The sequence below is a fragment of the Mirounga leonina genome, unplaced genomic scaffold, assembly GCF_011800145.1.
Source record: "Mirounga leonina isolate KUSES-001 unplaced genomic scaffold, KU_Mleo_1.0 Mir_115, whole genome shotgun sequence".
Taxonomy (NCBI): Eukaryota; Metazoa; Chordata; class Mammalia; order Carnivora; family Phocidae; genus Mirounga; species Mirounga leonina.
Window position 1 is genome coordinate 49,601,801 of NW_023270268.1, and position 25,536 is coordinate 49,627,336.

Below are 25,536 nucleotides of genomic sequence, written 5' to 3' on the forward strand. Positions count from 1 at the left end.
TGCCAGAGGCTCTTTTCTCAAGGGCACTTGGTCTATTATTTGGGAATCTACCCCTAAATTGTTGTGCATTTTATTCTGTCCTACTTAATTGGAAAACAAAAACAAAAACAACCCATTTATTGAGTCCTTTTGGTGCAGATGACTCTGTGCTAGGCTCGGAGGCACAATGATAAGCAGGACAGTCTCTCCCAAGGAGTTCAAGGTCTAGCAGGGAGGCTGACATGTAAATACCTGGACCCCGTCACTGTGGCCTGTTCAACAATAAAAGCATGTGCAAGGCAGGGGAGAGAGCAAACTTCCACTTCCTGATTAGGAAGAGAGGGAGGGGTCAGGGAAGGCTTCTCACAAGAGGTGACAGGTGCAAGGCATTCGGAGGATAAACAGGAGTTCCACATGTGGTTGTGTCATGAGAAGGGTAGGGAAAAGAGAGAGCAGTATTTCTAAACACAAAGGAGCCTAAAACAATATGGTGTGTTTAGGAAATGATATATTGGGTGGTATTATTGGAAAAAATGGTATGGAGAGAGGAAAGGGTGTGTGATGAGGTTTGAGAGGACAATGGCTAGAGCATGAATGGCCTTATGCTCTTATGTGCTTGGTCTTGACTCTGGAGGCATTGGTGGCTTGAAATTGTTGTTTTAGAAAGATGTGTTGGATATTAATACGGTGCCTGGATTTTAGATAAGAAGTCTTGGATTTTAGATAAGAAGACCAGGTAGGAGATGATTATCATTACCCACGAAAGAAATGAGGGGGAGTTGGGACAAGAGCATGATCATGATAAAAAAAGGACAGAGGCCCAGAGCTTTGCACCAGGCCAAGGACTAGGAGGCTTGAATGGGCATAACAGTGAGAGAGGACTTTAAAAAACAGGGCAGAGTGGTCGAATGATTTAGGAGAGTTCAGGGTGGAAACCAAAATTGGGAGCTACTCATCTAAAAGGGGCATCAGCAGGGCAATTTTGGGTAGAGAGCAGAAGCCACATGAGATTCAACAGCCTGGGCCCTGGGTATATCAGAAAATACCCCAGGGTGTAAAATCAATGAATTCTCTAAGTAGAACAAGCAAACATCAACAGGGATAGCCTTAAATAGACCACAAAGTAAAATTTTCCTCCAATCCAAAAATCTGTAAAATACCAGCAAAAGAGAAGTCTTTGAGGGAAAACTATCCTGAATTGATTTCGCAGTAATTTTGATCTGAATATGAAAATCTCATTTAGAATAAAATATTCAAATTTCTTAGGCAAGTCCAATAGGTACTCAACACTTGCCTTACTTTATTGGCATCTTTGTATCGCTATAGCACGGAGGATTTTTGTATAATTGTCCAGACCCTTTACTGGGGTAAAAGGGCAACAATAAGTCACTTATAGATGTTGAAAACCACCCCCTCGAAGTGCTAACATTTACCAGTTTTCCTCTACTTTTCCACAGGTACCATTTACCCCCTTTGGCTTGCACTGTGCTCTAGTTATGTACTTTTGTAGAAACAAACCATTTAAAAGCAGTGGCTTAAAACAACAACAGCATTTTCCTTATAAGTCTGTAACTTGGCCAGAGCTGGGCTGGGGCAGTCTGTATCTAATCCATTTGATGTCAGCCTTGGTGGATGGAAGGCAGAGGCATGGAATTACCTGAATGCTGCCTGCTCACATGTCTGGGATGCTGAGGAGACTCAAACTGCCGCCATGGCCATGTCTCACTATTTCCATGTGATCTCTTCAGGAAAGTAGCTTCAGGGCAGCCAGATGTTGGTGGAGGGCTTGCAAGACACGAAGAGAGAGAGTGAGAGAGAGATACCCAGGAAGGAGCTGTATTGCCTTCTCTAACCTACCCTTGGAAGACAGTAAGTCTCTCTTGCTACATTTGAGTTATTAGAAATGAATTGTTAAAGCCAGCTCACATTCAGGTGCGGGGAATCGGACTCCACCTTCTGTCGGAGGAGTGTCAAATGATTTGTTCTAAAACCACTGCAGTCTAAATGAGGCGAGAGGAGACCTACCGCTGTAGCTATAGTTTGGTTGTAGAACTTTTTGTTTTAGAAACTCTCACCAGAGAACTTTTGGGCTCCTCCTATACCCTATCTGGGCTCCTAACCCAACTTTCCCAAGTTCAGTTCTCAGTAACTTCTGTGGTCCCAAAGCAACAGGATATAGTGGAAAGAGCAGGTGTTTGGAGTCAGAAAGACCTGATTAGTAACGCCCTGGCTTCCGGTGTGCTGCTGGCTTGCTGGGATTGCCTTGTGGCTCAAACAAGCTTCCCACAGTGAGTGGAGGTGGTTCGTTTAGGCCACAAATAGCATGTTTTCCCCTTTAGTTAAAAACAACAGTAAGAGTTATGTGTGGAGCAATTAACAAACCTTACTGAGCTCTTCTTACACGAGAAATATGAGGCTGGGTTCTGTGGAGGTGACGGAGACTGGCCTAGCAGCAGTAGAGACTGGTTCTAATCAGGAAGTGGAGGCTGGCGGTGGAGACAGGAGCCCATAGCCTTCTGTCCTAAGACCTGGATGAGCGGGGCTCCCTATGCCATCCACTGCTCCTCTCTCCTCTGCCCCCATAGTCTCAAGGGCTTCTGTGCTTTGAAATATCTAAGGGACTTTGCAGTGAGGGTAGTTCCAGTTAAGGCCTGTGGTGCCGTCTGAGGAGGGTGCTCTGAGCCTGGACCAGGTCTGGCATAGGCCCTGGTCTCCCTTTCTCCCCTTCAGGATGCTCTCTGACTCAATGTACCCCCAACTCCCTGTGCATGGGGTTGACTAGATGTTCAGGAGCTTCTGGACTCATGACAACAGGGTTGTTTCAGGGCTTTGTGGCAGGGCCCTGGTTCTAGAAATGTATCCTGGTGAGCAGATAGCTTCTGTTGGCTAGCATGGTATTCCTCTTGTAGGAAGACATGAAACTGGGCTACCAGAATGGTGCTGACATATGAATTCTGAGGCCTGAGAATTTAAAATCTCTAGCAAGTTTCCAGGGGATGTTAATGCTTCTTGTCAGAGAACCACACTTTGAGAACTAGTGTGAAGCTGTATGTCTTGTGAGTGAACTGTGTTAAATTCTTTTTCATCCTTCAAGAACTTTCATTCTTCCATTCTGTGGTATTGCTAAAATGCCTAGCTCAAGAGCAATGCAGGTCTAAATTTCCTCCTCCAAACACTAGACATTCACAGTGACATCGACTCGGACATCACGCTCCGAAATGGTCCTCTGCAAATGCCCTACCTGACTCACCTGCCCTGTTGATCACAGCTCCATCAGTGCAGTGGCTTTTTCATCTGTGTGGGTCACAGGAACTTGACATGTGGTAGGCCATGTTTACTTGGCTTGAGGGTCAGAAAGTCAAATCTTTAGCTCTGGGACCACCTAACTCTTATTATGGCAGCATGCCACAGGAGTGGGTATGAGTATGCCTTTCTTTATGTATTTTCCCAAATTTTCAATGAAGATGAGATGTCAAAAACTAAAATCTAATCAATGTTTGCTGGAGGAGGTAGCTTTTCAAAGGAAAATTGTAACGGATATTTGAGTGGGGTCTTTGCTTTGGCAGCTTGGATTTTAAAGAGGGGATATGTTTGCAGCCAAAGTTTCTTTCTTTCTTTCTTTTTTTTTTTTTTTTAAGATTTTATTTATTTATTAGAGAGAGAGTGAGCATGAGCAGGGGGAGGGGCAGAGGAAGAGGGAGAGGGAAAAGCAGACTCCCTGCTGAGCTGGGGCTCCATCCCAGGACACTGAGATCATGACCTGAGCCAAAGGCAGATGCTTTAACTGACCAAGCCACCCAGGAGCTCCATGGTCAGGATTTCTGAATATCAGAGGCTAAAGTCACCCAAAGATGACCAGCAGGTCAAATGACCTCTTAAGGGATTCAGGACTTTGCAAAGACATCTCTAGTCCCTATGATTGAAAGCAGCAATCAACATTTACTAAATAGCAGGTTAGTGTCAAGTTCACTCCAAGATGTGGGTCCTATAAAATATGTAGTCCCCTGGGGCTAGCAATACAGTCTTGTCACCCCCCAATGCCTCCACAGAAGCCGCTAGGAGCATTGATCAGCGGGGAGGGCTCAGACAGAGGTGCCAGCCAGGTGCTGCAGAAACTAGAGGAGAGAATTGTATGTGTGGAAAACTGGAATGTAGTAAGGATTCCCACGTTATCTTCGTCAACTTAGTGTACTTAATGGGATTATCAGGGCTCAGGGACTTGCCCAAGATCCTAAGGCTTGCATCACAGAGCCAGGATTTAAGTCAACTACACACTAACAGTGTATGCAGCAAGGGATCTTCAGAACAGGTGATCTGTGCAATAATCACTTATCTACTAGCTATGCCCTGGTAACTTAATCTCTCCCTGAACTCTTATAGAAAGTTGTGTGGTTTTTATAAACCAGGCTTACTGTGAGGAAGAGAGAGACAAGAAACAGTGTCTCTAGCATGGTATTGCTTACATAGTAGATGCTAAAAAGCTTGGCTTCTTTCCTTCCCTTTTCTTCTCTCTCAAGGGACCTAAACCTAAGGGCTTCGCTCTGATTTACCAGGAAGTTTTCTTTTAAGCAAGTTACTCTACCTTTTCAAGCCTCCATTTCCTCATTTACAAAATAGAGATTATAAAGTTGTTGTGGTATTTAAAGGGGAAAATGCATGTCAAGTGCTTAGCATAACACAGCACATGGTCAGTGCTCAATAAATGCTAAATATAAATAATAATCCTAGAAATGGCAACATTTAAGAATCCAGGGTTGGAGTCAGAGGAACGGTGAGCCCTGTCGTCGGCATGCCCTTTAAAGTTGAGCTGGGGGATGCCTGGGTGGCTCAGATGGTTAAGCAACTGCCTTCGGCTTGGGTCATGATCCCAGGGTCCTGGGATTGAGCCCCGCATCAGGCTCCTTGCTCAGCGGGGAGCCTGCTTCTCCCTCTCCCTCTGCCTGCTACTCTGCCTTCTTGTGCTCTCTCTCTCTGTCAAATAAACAAATAATAATAAAAAAAATCTTTAAAGTTGAGTTGGGGCAAGCCTGGGTCTAGGAGAAGCTCTCGAGGCCCCAAGAGGAAATGGGGGTCCTTTGAGTCATTCTGTTTTATACACTGTGCATGCTATGCAGATCTTGCCAAGGAGATGGCAGGATTTTCTTTCAGATAAAACTGAATTTTGCCCAGTCCTCAGAAGGAGTTTTTCCTCTGTTGCTGAATTGAGCTTCCTAAGGGCTTCTTGTCGGAATGAAGAGAATGAAGTGCTTGACTCTTCGATAATAGCCTCTGGCTTAATAATTAGACATTCCAGGAATAACTGCTTTGGCCAAAGTCAGCGACATTTTATTTTGACAGTGGAAGAGTCTTCTATTTTCCTTTCTTCCCATTCCATTATAATTATGGAAAAAACTATTTGGAAGCCCAGAGTTTTTGTAACACGTTTTGTTCCTTACGGCCACGTTGTATGCTAAGATTTTCCCCAAAGGTCACAATTAGAAATATTTTATGGTGGAAAGACCACGGGAAAGGCCAACTTCCTATATACTCCAGACGAGGCGAGAAGTTTCCAACGTAAGGCAATATTATAACTCTTCTTCAGATTTTTATTCTATCTTCGCGACAGGGAACTGGCCCTGTGGAGTTTAAAAGAGACTGGGAGGCCTTGGGCCAGAAAGACCAGCCCAGTCATTAACTTGTCCTTGGCAAGTTACTGAAGACCTATAACCCTCAGTGTCCTAATTTGGAAAATGGAACTCATAAACCCACGTTGCAGGATGGCTTGGAGCACAAAGGAGCGAACATAAAGCTCATGGAGTGTGACCTGCGGGAAGCACTCAATACAGTTCAATAAACATTAGGTCCTTTCCTTTGCCTCCTCCACTGCTTTATAATTAGGCAACCACGGGAAAGTCTCTTAGACTCTCTTGGTATCAGTTTACCCATCTGTAAAATTAAGGGGCTTGGCCAGCTCAACACACACTACTGTTGCATGGGGCCTGAAGAGTCTATGAGTCGGTGATTCGTCACGTTATCATTCACTGACAAGCTGCGCCAACACTGGACGGAACCAGTTCCAAGGTGAAAGGTGGCATAACCACAGGTGGTGGCTGGCCTATGCATCACAATGACCCTGAGCTAAGCCGGGGAAAGCTGAAAAGCGGAGGGGCCTCAGGATGGAAAATAGCCTGAACCCTGCAGGCAATTGGAAGAGTCCAGGGAGGTTTAGCCCAAACCTGCTTGGATTTCTGAATAATCAACAAATTCCAGGGCCAAGCTAGGCATTTCTGCCATGTAGAGACTGTTATATTACTCAGCACTTTTTTGGTGAAAAGCAGCAAAAAGCCAGTAAAAACCAGGTGAAGTCCAGTAAAGACCAGCTAATGCACAAAAGAGGATTTATTATCTTATGAGAGGAGGAAGTCCAAAAGATAGATCCACGCATGGCTGGACAAGGGGCTCAAATGGTGCCGTCAGGGCTTTTCCTCTACATCTTTCAGCTCTTCTTGTCTGTTGTTTTGAATGTTGGCCTTTTAGTTTTCCTCCTGCTTCTGATAGACTATCCCTACGAGAGCCAAGTTGGACCCTGGCAAGCTTAGGCTTATAATCCAATAGAAAGAGACCTGCTCTCCTCACCATGTCCATATTTCAAATCCTATAGAAGGGCTCTGATTGGATTTTGTTAGAGTATGTGCTCATTCCTTGGATGTGCACAGGGTAGCATGTCAATAGGATACCACAGTCCCCAGAATACATAGGCTTAAATGATGTGGCCTCCAATATGAACAGGGGCCAGGTGGGCCTTGTGATTTTTGCAGTCCAGTGATACCTATGTGGAAGAGAGGAGTTGCTGTTTACCAACAAAAAAGGGTGTGCCAGGCAAAAAGAAACACAACCCAGAAAGATACCCATGAGATCCCCAGTGAGCTGAATGGAAGTCCCAGTATTGGTTTCAACCTCTTGTCCACCCAGAGATGCACTGACGCTTCAGAGACCACTGAAAAACATAGCAGTATACCCCTGGGTTGGCCTCCAAGAACTTGATCTCCTCTTTCTATCAGCATTTTCATGCATCTTACACATCATTATCTATCACATGTCTTTCCAGTGCCGATTCCCTCACTCCCATTGTGCTCCCCGCCTGCCTGAAAAACCCCAACTCTGGGTCAACCAAGCCATCCCATTTCTCTGTGCTTATGCCTGGACTGCTGAGCCCTCCAGGAGATAATCACAGGCCTGCACTGATAAGGGCCATGATAAATTCATGGCTCCCAACCTCAGGTAGGCCCTATTCCTAGACAGCAGTTTCATCCATCCTGCACAGTGACCATTTCAAACATTCTCCACTGGCTGGTTATTTGCTGTTTCTCCTGTGGATAGATTCTCCACCTATGTCTTTTCTGTGCACTGATTGTCTGACCTTAACAAACAACATCATCTGGCTCTTAGCCCTCTGGCTTCATGTTGGGTTTTGTCAAGGGAGGCACCAGTAGAAGAACCAGAGGGAAAGAGAACAGAAAAGTTGGGTTCTCTGTTTCCCTGTTTCCCTGCTTCCACTCGGCCTCACCATGGGTCTGACTAATGTCTCTGTTGGGCAATTAATTCTCCTTTCATGGCTCCCACTCTCAAGGGCTCCCTTCCCTTTTCTTGCCCATTGTTGCTAGTTCCTGGGTGCCTCACCCTCCCTTATTTGTTCCCCTGACCCAGCCCACATCTATCTGACTTGCCCCATAATTAATTCTCTCTCTCTCTTTTTAAAGATTTTATTTATTTATTTTTTAGAGAACGAGTGAAAGAGAAAGAGCATGAGAGGGGAGAGGGTCAGAGGGTGAAGCAGGCTCCCCGCTGAGCCGGGAGCCCGATGTGGGACTCGATCTCAGGACCCTGGGATCATGACTTGAGCCACCCAGGCGCCCGCCCCATAATTAATTCTCTTTAGTTCAACCCTTTGAGTGTGCTGTTTCCTGCTGAAGAGTGACTATGTACATTTACTCTCCTCAAACACATGACCTCTCCAATGACTCCTTCATCCCCAGCAGTGAACCCTTCACTCTTACTTCACAGAGAGAACAGAGGCCACCAGAAGGGAACCTCCTCACCTTCTTCCATTGAGCCTAAAACCTTCCTGTATCTGCTTCCTCCCTCCTCCCACCATTTCTCCTGTTATACTAACAGATTATCCAGCCCCTGCCTGAGACCAGTTTGTCTACTTGTGCTCTGGATTCCATGACCCCATCTTCCTGGGGACCTTGTTCTGTCTGTTGTTTCTCTCTATAATCTCTAGCCTATCCCTCACACTGGGTTCTCCTTCCTGGCAGCAGTCAAAGTTGCTCAAGGCTTTCCCATCTTCTTTTTATTTTTATTTATTTATTTGGGAGAGAGAAAGAGAGAGAGAGAGCAAGCGAGTGTGTGGGCAGTGGGGGAGGGGCTGAGGGAAAGGGAGAGAGAGAATCTCAAGCAGACTCCACGCTCAGTGTGGAGCCCGCCTCAGGGCTCAGTCTCATGACCCCGACATCATGACCTGACCTGAAACCAACAGTCTGACTCTTAACTGACTGAATCACCCAGGTGCCCCAAGGCTTTCCCATCTTTAAAATGCCCCCTCAACACCTCCTTCTCTTTAGCCACCATATTTTTGTCTTCCACATCACAGCAATCTTCTGAAAAAGATTGTCTGCCATCTCCACAGCCTTACCTCCCATTTTCTGAGGATGGCCTCTAGCCCTTAATGGGTGACCTCTCTGTTTAAAGGATCACACCATCCTTTGCTGAATCTGGCTTTTTATCTTTAGTAGGAATTTAGTTGTTTCTCTTTTTCCCTAAAAAATAATGTTTAAGAAAGAAAACGGGTTATGAGTCTGAAAAGTTTGTCAAACATTGTTAATGCCAGCACTGCACACTTACTTCTCAGCTATAACTCACAAAAGAAATCCTTGAGAAAATGTGTATGTACTTCAGAGCTATGGTCAGCACTGGGCATCAGGACATGGGGAGGCATGGATCAGGTTCTGTGAGGCAGGAAGCAAAAACTATGGCCAAGAGAGGAACTCAAAGCCCAGAGTGGGTCTCAGGGTCTGAGGCAAAGTACACTCACACATGGTTTTCACTTATAGATGGCAGAGTCTGTGGTGCTTTATGAGAGATTAGTTGCTTTGCCTTGAATTTAATCTTTATTTTCCCTCTACCTCCACCTGGGAACATCTGCATTAATCCTCCCATTTATCAGAAGGAAGTTGTATAGAAAGCATATTCTTTAACAGAAATCCAACTCATGTTTAAAGAACAGCTGCTCAATAATCAAAGAGCATGGATTTTAGAATCAGACAGGTGTGCATGATCATAGAAACGTTATTAAACCTCTCCAATTCTCTGTTTCTTCTGTACTACTCAAAATGTATGCATTCTCCACCCTGTTCAACCTCTTCATACACACAGTCCCCTGATATGTACAAGTTAGTGCTTATCAAAATTCAATATGCATTTGAATCACTTGGGGGATCTTATTAAAATGCAGGTCCTGAGTCAGGAGGTCTGGAGTAATTCTGCATTTCTAAGTTCTCAGGTGCTGCCCATACTGCTGATCCTTGGACCATATTTTGAGTAGCAAAAGCCTCTCAGAGCATTGATCACATGAGTAGGAAAAAAGAAAAGGAGTCACCATCTCTTATAGCAATGAAAGTTTCACAGTGTCCCTTAGCCTTTTTCAAGATCCCTTATAGGGATGATGGAAGTGCTTTGAGTAGCCCTGGACATCTGCAGCCCTGTGGACGGTCAGAACACCTGTCACTTCAATGTTGGTGTGGCCAGGTCTGCTACCCCACTGGTCCTGTCCTCTGCGTTCTCCCGATTCATGTCCTAGCTAGCCAGAGCATCTTAGCCCTCTTCAGGCACCTCAAATATTTGTAGGGGAACTTCTTTGTTTTCAGTCTCCCCTCCCTGAACTAGCCTGTGTAGACCAGTTCCTAAATTAGGTCCAGACATTGTGGAAGAAAGAGCTCCTGCTGACATGCCTTGAACTTCCTGCATACTGGGCAATAATAGTATAAATCAGCTTTTGGACACTGAGAAAAATTGGGCCCCAAAAAGTATTGGGCCCAACTCTTCCATGTGTATTTATTACAGTCAAATAAAACATGTATGCTCTGAAACATTTTAAAAACACTCTAGGTGTTAGAATGTAAATAATATAACAATAAATGACAAGCTGTCATAATGTCCATAGTTTTATTGAACACTTACTATGCCCCGGGTGCTGTATATTTACTGTCTGTAATATTCATATAAACGTCGTAATCTGTATTTCCTTCTTGTGTCAATGGGGATACTGGAACTCGGAGAGGTTGAACAACTTCCCCATAGCTTGGATTTGCCACCTCGGTCTCAGGTGAAAACTCGTTAACTCGACTTTCGCTTTTCCAGACTTAAGTGATCTCTCATGCTCTCTTTTCATTCAACAACCACATCCTTACATAAATGTCTTGTTTTACTTCTGCCACTTACTTTCATATTCGGAATATTTGTGGATTTTATTAATGAGGCTCCCTTGACTTGAAGCAATGCGATCATCACAAATGGGAAATATCAGTGAGGGCCTTCTTCAAAATATTTCATTGAGTTTAATCTTACACAAATGGTCTTCCTGAGGGTCCGGAATGGTAGAAATGGAGTCACTTTTTCTACTGGGTAGTGAGGCAGTATCCGTCTATGAAGGGTGTGAATTATTTGCGTTTCCAATGTAGGGTTGAAGGATTACTTGCATTCATACCAAACCAAACACTAAGAATCCTGGTGTGTTGTTTCTATTGTGAGTGACTGAATTGTGGTCAGCCCCCAGGATGGGAATCAAGGCAAGGAGACCTAAACAGGAACTCAGCCAAAACAGAGGACCACAGGGGAAGGGAAGGAAAAATAACATAAGATGAAATCAGAAAGGGAGACAAACCAGAAGAGACTCTTAACTTTAGGGAACAAACTGAGGGTTGCTGGAGGGGAGGTGGGTGGGAGGATGGGGTAACTGGGTGATATGCATTAAGGAGGCTACTTGATGGAATGAGCCCTGGGTGTTATATGCAACTGATGAATCTCTAAATTCTACCCCTGAAACTAAAAGAAAAAAAAAATCATCACAGCAGCAATACTCCAACAAGGGAGGAGTGACTTAAATACTGGGCTCTCCAAATAGTTTTTATGAGCTGGAAGCCCCTTTCTGTGTGTGGGGTCATCTTTCAAGTTTGAAAGAAACAAGTTTGAGTAAATTACAGCAATACTGGGCAATGGCTGAAACAGGTTGCTTTGGTCTAACACTCAAATGTTTCCTGTAAGATCACAGAATGTCATTGATTCTGGTCACCTAACCATTATCAGATCTTGCCTACTTTTAAAAACAAGAAAATAATTACCTCCCATTTTGCTCTCTATTTTTCCTTTTTGGGATTATGCTCAGTCCTTCTTCTCCTTTAATGGGAAGGAAATGGAGAAAATGTAGGTGATTCCTACATCTCTAGATCCTGTAGAGGCTGGTAAAGGCTCATACGGAATAGCCTTTTTTTTCCTTGAAATTTCCTTAAAGCAGTGATTGCAGAGATGGTATAGCCTTTAGCACACTTTTCACTGATGGCTTCGATGTGTTTTCTGTGTTTGCCAAATACTTTATTTTCACAGAGTTGCTCTGCACTTTATAAATAGCAATGTTCTCAAATCTATAAAAAGGAACTATATTTTCTTTCAATGATGATGTCCTAAAAGAAATGTGTAGCATATTAAAGCAGCAGAAATGCTGTAGGAGTACAAAGTGACTCCCTATCTGGTGTTAAGTATTTGAAAGGTAATAAAGATGACCAACACTAATTCATGATTAGCAATTTAACAGAAAGGAAGAAACCAACCCTGCAACAGGCAGATGAAGAAAAACCCCAAAACTTCAGTGAGCAAACAGCCAGTGTGTGCTTATTAATATCATAAAGCGAGAGTGACAGGAATGGACCTCTTAAGAGGTTCAGTGCACAGAGAGTTTGGTCCTGGATTGAATCCGCGTTACTGGTGACACACAGCATCTGGCTTTGAGTCTTTCGAAGGTGCTGAGGGTAGAGCGAGTCACACAGTCATGCGACCTTTCCGGGACTGCATCTCCTCCTCTAAGGGTGGAGACTGTGATGAAAAGATACGGGACAACGATTCAAATCTGTCACTAGATTGGTTGGTATTGGTTGTTGTGATAAATGTCGTTGTTATTCTTTTTTTTTTTTAAGATTTATTTATTTATTTATTTGACAGAGAGAGAGACACAGCCGGAGAGGGAACACAAGCAGGGGGAGTGGGAGAGGGAGAAGCAGGCTTCCCGCCGAGCAGGGAGCCTGATGCAGGGCTCGATCCCAGGACCCAGGGATCATGACCTGAGCCAAAGGCAGACGCTTAATGGCTGAGCCACCCAGGCGCCCCTGTCATTGTTATTCTTGACGGGAAGTAGTGGTGCTCATTTGGAAAAGGCTCTGGTTCAAAGTTCTCCTTGCTGAGACTTGGTGGTTAGCACCCTCCCGCGTGTTCCTCTGTGCCCTGCCCATCCCAGCCTATGTGTGCGGACCTGCCTGTGTGCTGATGCATGTGTTTCACTTCTCTGGGAATGGCCTGGTGGGTTTGATCCAGTTCTCCCAAGTTCAGAGGACAAAGAGGACACTGAAACAATAAAAAGATGGCTCGTCTTAGGATGAGAATTGACATCAAAGACTAATGATGTACTGTATGATGACTAACATAACATAATAAAATAAAATTTAAAAAAAGAGAGAATTGAGAGCAATTTAAAATTTTAAAATCCGTGGCAAGAATACAGACACATCACTCATTCCTCAGTGTCTAGCTCACAAAATCTTCATTTCCATTGAGAGCAGAGCAAAAATGCTGCCAATTCAAGATAAATAACCACTTTTGGATGGCCGCTCAGTGGAGTTCAGATTGTCTCCTTACCTCCCTTCTTGGGGTAACCTAAGTTTCTAGGGCCCTTACATCTTATCTTGACCATGGGAGGAGTGTCTGGTGCCTGTCCCATCCTCATCCTCATCCTCATCCTGACAGGCCTGCTCTTCAGGTCCCCTGCGGTGAGACTCCTTCCCTCACAACGGGGTCCATGGCAGGGCACTTTGCATTTCCCTGTCTTGACCCCAGCTCTCCTGGCTGCTGGCTTCTGTCAGTCATGTCTGCGTGCCTTCTGTGGGAGGGACCACTGCTATAGAAACCTTGAGATTGCTGTTCTACATCATGCTGGGGGTATGTGTGGGATGGTTATACATCCTGTTCGGAGGGACATTGCCATGTTTGCCTCTTGTTTCTATGTGATTGTTACTAACAATACTCTCTTTACTGCCCAAAGTGTCCCAGTCTCATAGGACTGGGGAAGGCACCCCTCCAGGCCCCCACGGCCAAATGCCTCCCTCAGTCATTGCTTCCCTCCCGCTCAGGTGTCTTCTTGCACACAGAGCAAGTAGGGCCGGCACCTCAACCCTAATCAAGTCTACTCCAATACTTCCATCATCAGGCCTCACATTTGTTTTTGGCCTGAGGGAAGGGAGAGGAGGAAAGAGGAGGAAAAGGATACTTATGCAATCAAATATGCCTCCCCTCTTCCGGACGACGTTTTAAGCTTTCTCTCTTATTATTTAAATGCGATTTTCTAGAAATATTAAATGGAATTTTCTAGAAATAAAGCAAAACAAAACCTTTTTTAAGGTCCCTGGCCCTGTCATGGTTCTTCAAGAACCCATGTCAATGGTGAAGGGGAAAGATGGTTGGAAGAATGCTGAAGGTGTGCCTGAAGGGTGGGACCTCAAAGGTGCAAAGGAGTGGGACTAAGAGCAGGTGAAAGGGGGCAGGACCTAGAGTAAAGGGAGCAGATTGTCCAAGTCAGTAGTAAAGTTGTCATAACAGTGTGCCCCCACTAGTTCAGCTGATAGGGATGAAAAGAATAGGAAAGGAAGCTCTCCCTGCAGGCTGTAGGGGTCAGAGGAGGCTTTATGACTGCCTGGAATGTCAATGTGGAAATTGGGAAATGGGTGGGCAGAAAGCTTTACTGATAGGGAGAAAGGGAAAGAAGTGATGCAAATGTGGTGGTGTGAAGCAACAGACACTTTAGGGGAACTGGGGTGGGGTGGGGTGGGAAACAATCTAGTCGGAACACTTCCTTTGTGCAGCGAAGCAACTACACATGACATTGAAAAAGCGGACTGGAGATAGATGGTGATTGGCCTTTAAAATCAATCTGATGAGTTTCAAGTTTATTTTCTAGCATAAGGAAAATACTGAAGGGCTTTGAGCAAGAGAGAGATACAATTAGAGCAGGTTTCTCTTGCCCCTCCCTCTGTTTTTCTGTTTTGGGAAACTTACCTGTCATGTGTGTGTGTAGACTGGCTAAAACTTTAGAATGATTAGGGAAAGAAAGACTAGATAAGTATTTTTTTATTATGTCATGTTAGTCACCATACATTACATCATTAGTTTTTGATGTAGTGTTCCATGATTCATTGTTTGCGTATAACACCCAGTGCTCCATTCAGTACGTGTCCTCCTTAATACCCATCACCGGGCTAACCCATTCCCCCACCCCCCTCCCTTCTAGAACCCTCAGTTTGTTTCTCAGAGTCCATAGTCTCTCATGGTTCGTCTCCCCCTCCGAATTCCCCCCCTTCATTTTTCCCTTCCTACTATCTTCTTCTTCTTCTTTTTAAAACATATAATGTATTATTTGTTTCAGAGGTACAGGTCTGTGATTCAAGTCTTACACACTTACCAGATAAGTATTTTTAAGTCAGCGCTTAGAACTATGCTCAGTGAGGTAAGGGACAATAAGCTGGCCGTAAATGAAAAGTTAAGAAATCTCATCAGAGTCATATAGAAAATAACCAAATGAAAATTTTAGAATTGGATAATATATTATCTGAAATTAAAGGGTTACAGGATGCACTTAGCATAGAAATGAAAAAGTGAGCTTAAGGAGTTATCGATTAAACCATCCAATCCAAAGAAGAGGGGAACAGGAGTGAAAAAAATGCACAGAACCTCAGGGACACGACGAACAATTTCAAAAGGTCTAATACACGTGTTATTGCTGCTCCAGAGAAGGGGAGAGAGACTCTGTAGAAACAATGGGCAAAACAATCTTAAATTTGGTGAAAAACAGAAGTTTATAGATGCAAGAAGCTCAGCAAACCCATGCAGTATAAGGACAAAGGAAACTGGAGCACATACAGTCACACTGATCAGAACCAAAGGGAAAGAGAAAATATGGAAAATGGCTAGCAAAATCCAACACCCTGCAGACAAGGGAAAATGACTTGACCACTGACTTCTCATCAGGAAATACAGAGGCCAGCAAACAAGGCAAGAACATTTTTAAAGTGATGGAAGATGAAAAAACTCAGGGTGAATACCTTTTAAGAAGGAAGGTGAAATAAGGTATTTTCAGATAAAAGAGAATTTCTCGGTAGCAGACCTAGAAGAACTGTTCAGGGAAGTTCTGACTGTCAGAAATGAAAGTAAATGGAAACCTGGATCTTCAGGAAGAAACCAAGGGCATAAAAAAAGGTGAACATGTGAGTAAATACAAAAAATATGCCCACTTACGCCCAGCAAACTCTATTCTCCTGCATCTGCTCAGTCTAAGCAAGGGGCTCAAGACAAAATTCTTCCCATCATTCTTTTTTTTTTTTTTAGGATTTGTTTATTTATTGGGGGGGACAGAGGGACAGAGAGAATCTCAGGCAGACTCCCTGCTGAGCGGGGAACCCAACATGGTGCTTTATCTCATGACTCTGAAATCACGACCTGAACCCTGAACTGAAATCAAGAGTTGGAGGCTTAATGGACTGAGCCACCCAGGTGACCCTCCCATCACTCTTTTATACTGCTTTCCTGCCACCAGCCCACCAGGAAATTCTGTCCTTCTCATCTTCAAAATATGTACACAGAGTCTTATGACTTTATAACTGCCACTATTCACTCAGTGTATTCACCCCGTCAACACTGCCGTCATCTCATCTCATTGCAACAAGCTCCTAATCGCCCTGTCTGCTTCCCCAACTCCCTACAGTCTGTTCTAGCAAAGTAGCTAGAGTGATCCTCTTCATACATAAATCTGTGTGTATCATTTCCGGTCATCTTCTTCTGTAAGCTCTCCATCTCAGAGATGCTGCTGGATGGATCATTAACATATCATTGTTAAAGGACACCTCATTGTGATTTTTTGTATATACCCAAGAAGACATTTAAAGAACTGAATAATTTTTACTCTAATTTAAAAAACCGCTTTCATTTCCATTAACTTATTTATATGACCAAAGTTCTCAGAACATGTCTTTAAAAATGAAAAAAAAAAAGAGAGAATAGACTTGATATTGAATCTTATCTCATTCTACCAATGAAGAATATTACTCTATGGATACATGACCTAATTCAGAAAAAAAAAAAATTCAACCCCATCTGTGTCATTAAAAGATATGTTTTCAATAAAATTTTACTTCTCATGTTAAGCAATAATTTTTTCAAAATTTAGAAATCTAATTTTGATCAATTATGTCCAACAATAATTGTCATGATAACTCAATCCCTAGGACATTTTATAACACTTAGAGTCTTATGGATATAAAAAATAAAAAATTTAATATTTTTATTTGTATTCACATTTTTCTTCCAGAGAATTATTTGATAGGGTCATCTGTAAAATATTTTCAAGTATACAAATATTTTATATCAGAATAAAATTCTGGGTGAGAAAATGGACTAGAAAAACAAGTTCAGGGAAAAAAAGGAAGAACGTAGAATTTCCAACTGCTGAAGAAGAGTGTGTTCATGAATTTTTTAAAAGGATGATGATAGATATCAAATAGCCATGGGATTTAAATTCCATTGGATACATTTGAGATAGTGATGTAACCACTTTATTTTTAAAACTGCCATACTTACGGTATGCTGGACATGGCATCCTTGGCCACTTATTTAACTTTATGATGACAAAAATGTTTAGGATGATAGTTTTTCAAAAATTTAAAAGGGAAACCTAAGCAGAAAGTTTGAATCCTAGTGCTGTAATAGTATCTAACCTGGAGAATAAGTATTAATACTTATTAAATGTTAATATATGCCAGACACAGTTCTAAGTATTTCACACATATTTTGTGAAATATTTATCATAAGGGTATGAGTAATGTCCTGGTTACTATTACTGCACAATAAATAACCCCAAACTTAATGGTGGTAATAAAGCAATCATTTTATTTATCTCACAATTTTGAGGGCTAGGAATTTGGGAAGGGCTTGGGTGGGCCGTTCTCATGTGGGGTGTGCTATACAGTTGCAGTCAGGTGTTGGCTAGGACTGCAGTCACCTGAAGGACCGACTGTATGTGGCTGCTCAAGTTGGCTTGCTCACCGAGTCGGTAGGTGATGTTGGCTGTTGTCTGGGAGCTCAGTGGGCGCTACTGATCAGAGCACCTCTGTGTGACTCTCATTGCCATGATGAGAGTGAGATGGCGCCATGATGGTGGTGAGACCGATCTCAAGGCAGATTCCTTACAAGGCAGCTGCTTTCCCTGAGATGAACATCCCAATGGTGGTGGGTGAGAGCCGTATAACCTTTCTGATGTAGCATCACTTCCACTATATTTTACTGATCAAAGCAGTCACAAGCCCACCCAGAGTCAGGGGAAGGAAAAGAGATCCCACCTGTCAATGAAAGAGGTGTCAAAGAATTTGAGAGCCATGCATTTATTTTTCTTATTAATTTTAAATACTGCTATTTCTGTAGCATTTTGTTTCTAATACTGTTTCATGTGCCTTTTTTTTTTTTCCTCAGTCAAGACTTTTTTCTTCATTCTATCCAAGGTTTATCTCCTTTTTGTCTTTTTATTTTATTTTGTTATTTTTTTTTCCTTTTGCACCCCTGGAGTTCCATCCTCTTCCTTTCCTGAGTGCCTGTGGAAGACCAGCTTTAGCCTGTGCCCAGGCTGGGTGTGATTTTCCCTTCCTGACTTAGCCCTACTTCCTTCCTTCCTTCCTTCCTTCCTTCCTTCCTTCTTTTCTCCCTCCCTCTCTCCCTCAAAAACTTCTATGTTACCATGCTTCAGAATATTTTACTTGAGAAAGGCCTTTTGGGGGAAGGACTGGGGAAATCACTATGGTATACACTTACTATTGTACTGTAGTATCCTTCCTTAAGTTACCTGGCTTCTTCTTTTTTTTAATTAGCATGTGAATTTTCCCTAGCTCAATACTGTAAGGTTCAGCCTTGTTCATTCTCCTTCAGTATTGTATAGTGCTTAGCCTCTGTTGGGGACCTCCTAGGTAGAAATTCAAAAATTATAATGACTCAATAAAAGAATGAATCCAAGATTTATATAGATATAGATATATACACACACACTGGTTAAAAAAATATAGTGAGATTGCATTTAAAAAAAATTATTTCTCTCACCCCAACACCCTACCCCTGGCAACCACCAATCTGATCTCTGTATCTGTGAGCTTTCTTTTCTTTTCTTTTCTCTTTCTCCTTCTTCTTCTTCACCACCTTCTTCTTCTTCTTCTTCTTCTTCTTCTTCTTCTTCTTCTTCTTCTTCTTCTTCTTCTTCTTCTTCTTCTTCTTCTTTAGGTTCCACATATAAGAGATTTATTTTTTGGTATTTGTCTTTCTCTGTCTGACTTATTTCACTTAGCATAATGCTCTCAACATCCATCCATGTTGTCACAAATTACAAGCTTTCTTTCTTTCTTTCTTTATAGCTGAATAGTATCCTTTTGTGTATGTGTCTGTGTGTGTGTGTAAGCACAATTTCTTTATCCATTCATCCATTGGTGGACATTTAGTTTACGTCCTAAAAAATATTAAAAGTAGAACTATCATATGACCTAGTAATTCCACTTCTGGGTATTAATTCAAAGAAAACAAAAACATGAACTTGAAAAGATATGTTCATCGCAGCATTATTTAAAATAGCCAAGATATGGGAACAACCTAAGTGTCCATTGATGGATGAATGGATAAAGAAATTGTGGTGTGTATAGACAATGAAGTACTCTTCAACCATAACAAAGAATGAGGGCTATGTTTTAAAACTGCCACAAGTAGATAATTATTCCTCTTTATAGATGAGGAAAGTAAAACATAGTGAGGTTAAGTAATTTGCCTGAAATCATATTGCTGGTAAGTGCTGGAGTTAGGATTCAAACCCAAGCGGTCTGACTTTAGAGCAGAGCTCCTAAACACAACAGCACTGCCTCCTAAGAAAGGCAAGCCAGGGGAGCTGTGAGACCCCTTTGGCTGGATGAACATAGCTCCCCTCCCCAGTTCTACTCCAGAGCCTCCTGTGGACACATGACCAACAATATCAAACTAGGGAGACCGTCCTCAGAGTCCACACTAGGAGAAGTCTGTTGCTGTGGATACTGTTGTCCTTAGAGCTCTTTGATAACTCAAGGGATGAGGAGCAGGGAGAGGAATTGCGGAGGCTGCTGCTGCTGGTGCTCCGCGTTCCTCAGCCTCCTCCGTGTCGGGTGGAGCCGACCCTGGGACTTGCTGGCAGCTGCCCCCTTGCCCTTTGCTCCATGTTTCAGGTGACACATTGCTTTGTGGTCAGAGTTCTAATCCTAACGACTCTAAACAGCTTTTACATAAATACGGGAGAGTCTGCGTGGTGTGATTTGCTGTCCCCTCATTCTTGGCTTTGATTAATTAGCAGCCATAGGGGTCCTCAAAGCCATCTATATGATTTCCAGAAGAGTTAACTTTTTAAGAAGAACCTTGTCTTTCCTGCGTTCTCTCCTGTCATTCTCAGAGGCTATAAAATTTCACTATCCCTCTCTGTTTTTTAATTTATGGTCTTACATGGATAGAGAAATTCACAAACTTTCTCAAGTTCTTCACATGCAGCCAACACTGCGGCAGTTGCTAGAGGAGGAGCTGATGTCGGTTGGCGGATGCCTGGGTTTAGTGGGTCATCAAACCACTTTGTGGTAGACACCTACGTGGGCACCGACATCATCATCCCTTGAGTTAGGACAGATCGGTGGGCATGTGTGGGTCAGTCCCATGGGGCTTAAGCACAAGGGCCATTAACTGAACTTCCTTTCCTTCTTCAGGGCTGGTGTTCACGGGCCCTGGGCACAGACATCCCCCACATCCACATCTGCACACACAGGTTCTTACCACTTTCTTTCAGTCTAATAGTTTTGTCACTCCAACTTCAGCCTCGGTCTCCTCAATTGTAAAGCGCTTCTAAGGCCTTCTATCCTTCAGAGGTTCTGAGAGGGTCAGTTACTGAAGCAGTCATGGCGGGGTAATATTCTTCTTTCAGAATGAAAGAGTGTTTGATGTATGTTACGTGGCTCACTGACATTCAAAAAGTCTCCCTCTCCCAGAGGATTATGAAATAAGTTAAACATTATTTTAAGGCTTACACAAAAGGAATGATCCCCCCCCACACACACCGCATTGATATTGTTAAACTTATTTGAGGAAATTCACATTAAACTCCTAAAACTCTAAAGGGACTCTAATTAAGAATGGCTAACGAACCTCTAGATGTCATTTTTAAAAAATATATCCAAGCTTCCAAGAAGAAATAGCACCACGTACTTCAGCATTCCAAAATTGTTAGGGTTTTTTTTTTTTTTTTTTTTTAATTCCCATGTTGGAAGATATCACAAGAGGTGACCCCCTTAGTGCTTCCTCAGGAAGGTTAGAGATAACCTTTCCTCCCCAGCCACAGACCTGGCTCAATTACAGCTCTGCGGCAGGATAAGGTTAAGGGGGTGGGGGGAGGACAGGGAAGATGAGGGAGACAGGAGCAGAAAAATCAATTCAAATTACTTGGATGACAGTGACTTAGAGTCTCCCCTGATAGACAGACACAAACCGCCAGGATGCTGGCCGCGCGCTCCGGGGCGGCGGGGAGTCAGACAGCCGAAGAGCACACCAAGTTAAGGAAACAGTCTGGGCTTCCCATAGGGGGCAAAGACAAATCTCCCAAGAAAGCCCCTGAAAATGGGGAAGACAGCAGCCTCAGCCCCTCGGGGCAAAGCCGGCTCAGGGCGCGGCAACTGGCTCTGGTGCGCGAGGTGGAGATGAACTGGTACCTCAAACTGTACGAGCTTTCGGGCGAGCGCACGAGCGCCGGCACCCCCCGCGTGCCCCACAGGTAAGCCTCCGCCCCCCGCAGCGCCGGCTCTGCCAGAGCCCCGGCGAGGTGCTCGCTTTGCCCGCGCTGTGGCCATCTCAGCGGCTCTCATTGTTTTGTGGATGACTGACAGCTCAGAAGGTGTAACCCCAAAGAGCAGCAACCTGGTGAAAATGGCAAATAATGCTCCCGGGATGGGGATTCAGAACTCCCCCCGCCCCTCTCCCGCGAAGGAGGCTGTAGGCTCTCAAGACCTGACAGGTACAAGGAGCGTGGCATTCAGATTTGTCTTAAGTGAAAATCAGAGGAGTTGGAAGATTGCAGGAAAGGCCCCTTTCCAAAACAGCAACAAAAAAAAAAGACTTGGCCATCTGTTTTTCTTGCGCTTCCTTTACCTTGAGAACTTAGGCGTGAAGGAGGGAAATGTGTTTTGCCTGTTTGAAGAGTGGACAGCTGAGTGGTGTGCATTTGTTGAATGAGAGCTTAGTCTGGCACTGGGGGTGTGAGCCCCTTATCTGAGTAAGGAAGACAGTATCAGGAGAAAATCGCACATTTAAAAGAAAATAGGTAAGTGCAAGACAAAGCTCTAGAGATTTAATTTATGTTCTTTTCTCACACTCAGCTTCAAATAATGCAGAGCAGAAAGAGTTCACAAATCTCAATGTTATAAGGCAAAAGGTACTGAGTAACAGCGTTCCGAGTCCTGAACTTTAAGAGTGCTTATTCCCTATAATTGTTAACAACAACAAAAAATCTCTTAGGAATGAAAGATAATTTTGCAAGGAAAATTATTGTGAAAATAAAGCCCAAAATAACTATTTTCATTAAATGGTAATAAACATTAACTAGAAATAAAAAACGGTTGCGACGAAATGGTCCAAGTATAGAATACTTTATTTGTAGAGACTGCGTGGTAGCATAGAGATCACTGAATACATTCTATTTATCAAAGCATCCCAGTGTGCTCTGAGCTGTCCCCATTTTTATATCTCTAATTCCAAAAGGATACCATAGAAAAATTAATTTAGCAATTGAATCAATTTATTTAGCCATTGATGCCTGTAGACTAACAAGTTGGTGGACTACAAACTTCAAAATGCCTGAACTTCCCTTTTTCCATTCCCTTTTCAAGGCAGGAATAAAATAGATATTTCCAAATCTAAGTCACTATTTTAAAAATCAACATTTAAAAAGTAGAACAAGATAAGGTTTCTAGAAATGTTCTGTGAAATACATTTACTATTTATGGCCAGAGTGATTTATCTGAAACTCTTGTAAGCTGTTGTGCCTACATTTGGGGTACATGGAGGAAGGACCCAAGGAGAATAGTCTCAAGTCAAAGAAAGCTTGAATGATCTGTCAGTGTTGGGAACATACTTCATATCTATAAATCTTAAAGCTATCATTAACGAGCTTCTGGAAAGAGAGTTAAGTGGCAAAGGAAAACCCTGATAATAATTTCCTTCCGTAACACATTCTTTTACTTTCTCTTGACCACAAGCTTTTTCTTAAAGGAGTTGTACACAGGAATTGTATGATCCTGTTTTATGTTCTGTTTTGTGATCATAAAATTCCTACTCTATTATCTGATGGTGGAGTAACATTTATCAGGTCAGGGGGAATATTAATTAAGGTAACCATGTTTAGCCAGCAACTTCTGGGAAAAACAAATATCTCCTCTTTTTTACTTTACTCAAACAATAACAATTTGTCCTGTAGTCAGAAGAGATGACCCAGAATTAATGGTTTCCATGGTAATCTGTGGGGCAGTGTTATTGATCATTGATTTGCAGTAACTTTGGGTGTCCTTTGCTTAGGGAGATGTTAAAGAACAGTGAAAATCATGTCTATCCTACATCATCAAAACCTAAAAATGTCCCCTCCCCCTTTCTTTTTGCAACATGATTGTTTCTAGGAGGAAACTAGTGTGTGCAGTTGGAACTGAGTCTATTTAGAAATTAGATTGACTTCGGAGCTTTATATGTGCATATTTCAGAAAAAGACAATTTTTCTAATCGTCAACTCCTTTCCTTTTTATACCGCAATGTTGGAACTACCTACCTCAGTTGAGTCCTTGAGATCACTGGGATGATAACAATGACCAATGATATAATCCTCTCAAAGTGTAATGTAGGTAGTAGAATGTGCACTCCGCCAAGCCGCCTTTTTTTTTTCTTTTATTTATAAATGAAAAGCATAGTCCAAGATTAGAGATCTGTATGTAGAATACAAATATGATTCAAATAACAACAAATGTATTCATCTGTGAAACCTTACTTATAGGACAGAATGTGAAATACATTGAAGAGTCCTTGAAGATTTTACACGTTTGCTATGGGCAAGCATTTTATGGGTTGTTAGTTAATGGCCATCAATAGGGAAATGCTAGAGGGCTCTAACTCCCATTTCCTTTCTGAGAGGATGGAGTGAAAATATTTTACAGCAGGTTAATTCTAGTTCATGAGAGACTTGAGGATTGTCTTATCCTCAGATTCAGTGATAACCTATATTTTAAAAAAGGGTATTATTAAATGATTAGAAGAAAGCATTAGAGATTGAGAGGGGTCCAGCAGTCCTGGTATATTTAAGAAATGAAATTGCAGGAAGCAGGGCAGAGAATGCACATTCGTCTTGTGGGAAATGGTTCTGACCCCCCTTTCTGGGGCTGTGTCTACATAGGACTACATATGAAACAATCTAATATCATTTGCTTCATAGTACTTGGCCATTTTACAGAGTTGACTGATCACACTGTGATGGCTGGTGTGTTTTATATGATGGCCCATTCCTCTGCATAGTGAGAGAGAGTGGTGCCTGCACTAGCGTCCTGATGTTGGAGGCAAAAAGGTGGCTTTAAGTTCCTGTGCAACTGTGCATATGATTTTTTAATTAATTAATTAATTTATTTATTTATTATTATTATTTGAGAGAGAGAGTGAAAGCACAAATGGTGGGCAGAGGCAGAGGGAGAGGGAGAAGCAGGTTCCACATTGAGCAGGGAGCTGATGCAGGGCTCGATCCCAGGACCCTGGGATCATGACCTGAGCCGAAGGCAGACGCTTAATGACTGAGCCGCCCAGGTGTCCCTCTTTGTTGTCTTTAAATAACAGGGTTTTTTTTTCAGATTACAAAGTATTGTCTAAATTTGGTAAAAAATTTTGAAAACAAAAACATCTAAAAAAGAAAGGCAACTATTGCTAATAATTGGTGTGCGTTTCCCCAGCCTTTTGAGTTGGAATCATATTATATATTCTGTTTTCTACCTTTTTTTCTTTTCTTTTTTTTTTTAAAGATTTTATTTATTTATCTGAGAGAGAATGGGAGACAGAAAGCATGAGAGGGGGAGGATCAGAGGGAGAAGCAGACTCCCCGCCGAGCAGGGAGCCCGATGTGGGACTCGATCCCGGGACTCCAGGATCATGACCTGAGCCGAAGGCAGTTGCTTAACCAACTGAGCCACCCAGGCGCCCCCTTTTTTTCACTTAATATTATGCCAGTCCATTTTATTATCTTAAAGACAACTTAAAAATTTCTAAGGACTGTATCTTATTATATTACTGTTTTGCTATTCTTATTTTGCTTACTATTTATCATTATTGTAAATAATACTATAATAAATATCTTTATACAGATTTAAAAAAATCATATCTCTGGTTACTTTCTTAAGCTCTATTCCTAGAAGTGTCACTAGTGGGTGGATATTATATATATAATATTACAAATACATATATACACACACACATACATTTTTATTCTTAATGTATGTCGAGCAGTTGCTCTCTGGAAATATTTTCTCAGGGTGCTCTCCCACTGGCAATATTCGAGGATACCTATCTCATTGCTTTCTCTATATACATAGTGTTTATATGGAATCTATAGCATTGAGGTTTTTTTATTTTTATTTTTATTTATTTTTTTAAAGATTTTATTTTATTTATTTGACAGAGAGAGAGACAGCTAGAGAGGGAACACAAGCAGGGGGAGTGGGAGAGGGAGAAGCAGGCTCCTGGCCGAGCAGGGAGCCCGATGTGGGGCTTGATCCCAGGACCCTGGGATCATGACCCGAGCCGAAGGCAGACACTTAACGACTGAGCCACCCAGGCGCCCCAGCATTGAGGTTTTTTTAATTAAGTTTTTAATATTCCAGTATGGTGTTATATTAATTTCAAGTGTATGATACAGTGATTCAACACTTCTATACTTTATTCAGTGCTCATCATGACAAGTGCACTCTTTAATCCTCATCATATAGCACTGAATTTTATAGTTAAACAAATTGTTGGGTAAATTACTTAACTTTTTTGAGTCTCAATTTCTTTGACTGCAAAAGAGGACTAATAGCATTATAAAGGACTATCGGTAAAAATTAAATGAGATAATGTAAGAGTAATGTATTTTGGTTTTGAATTCTCTAAAATAAG

General features: G+C 42.4%; 1 pseudogene; it reads left to right on the forward strand.

Moving 5' to 3' along the window:
• Nucleotides 1-19,991, forward strand: part of LOC117999461 — a 74,934-nt pseudogene extending 54,943 nt beyond the window's left edge.
• The last annotated feature ends 5,545 nt before the right edge of the window (nt 19,992-25,536 follow it).